Here is a 1,062-nt window from a genome sequence, read left to right on the forward strand (position 1 = left end):
CTGGTGGTTGCTTTTCCTCCAATCGCTGCTTAAATATTATCTCTCCCAGGAGTCTTTACCTGGCCCTATCCTCGCTCTATCCATTCCCTCTGGGGATCTCACCCATGACTTCAGCTACCAGGGATGTCTTCCATATATCCACTTTAAGCCGAGATTGCTCCTCAGAACTTCAAAATTAAGGACGTATTTTCCTACTGGACATCTCCGCCCACATGCCCCACCAGGACCTCAAGCACAGCATGTGCAACACGCATGTACTCTTCCTCCCAAATGTCCTCCTTCTGCCTTCCCTTGACCAGCACGTGCTATCCTTTTCCCAACACAAATCTCTGGGATTATCTGAGTCTTCTCTCCACCTTGCCCTAAAGATAATTGCTCAATAAGTCTTACTGACTCTGTAACTTAAATATCTTTTAAATTTTTCTCCTTTCTCCATCTTCATTTTCAATGGTTTGGCTGATGACTCAATATTTCTAGTAATATTCCAAAATTATCTCCCTCTTTTGGAGATTCTTTGTGAATCCACTCCTTATGTTATTGCTACAATAGTCTTCTTTTTTTTTATTACTAATCTTTATTTTTCTCCTTACAACATTTTGACATTAACTGTTTAAAATGAAAAAGGAAAATGAGTAGTGTATCCCTTAAGAGTACTTTTCTTCGGAATGATTTTCTTAATATGCAAATAATATCACATCACTGCTCAGAATCCTTCAGTACCTCCCCTTTACTCTCAAATTTCTTAGGAGATTCTAGGCAGCCCTTCCTTATCTTGCCCGCTGCCCGCTCACATCCATTGTGTCACCATAATGACCTGCCTTTCATCTCCGAATCTTGCTCTCCTGCCTTGCACCACTCTGCCCTGGCACACGCTGCTTTCTTGCCTGGAATGCCTTTCGTCTGCTTGCCTTGCTGGTGTCCACTGACTCAGCTCGAGCTTCATCCCGTCTGGGGAGACCGTTCTCCCTCTGTTGGTCTGATTCGGTATCTGTCCATGTGCTGACACTGCTCTGCTCCTGCATCTATCAGACAATACAATATAACGAGACCGTCTCCTTGTCT

Source organism: Propithecus coquereli, unplaced genomic scaffold (genome assembly GCF_000956105.1).
Source record: "Propithecus coquereli isolate 6110/MARCELLA unplaced genomic scaffold, Pcoq_1.0 Scaffold543, whole genome shotgun sequence".
Lineage (NCBI taxonomy): Eukaryota > Metazoa > Chordata > Mammalia > Primates > Indriidae > Propithecus > Propithecus coquereli.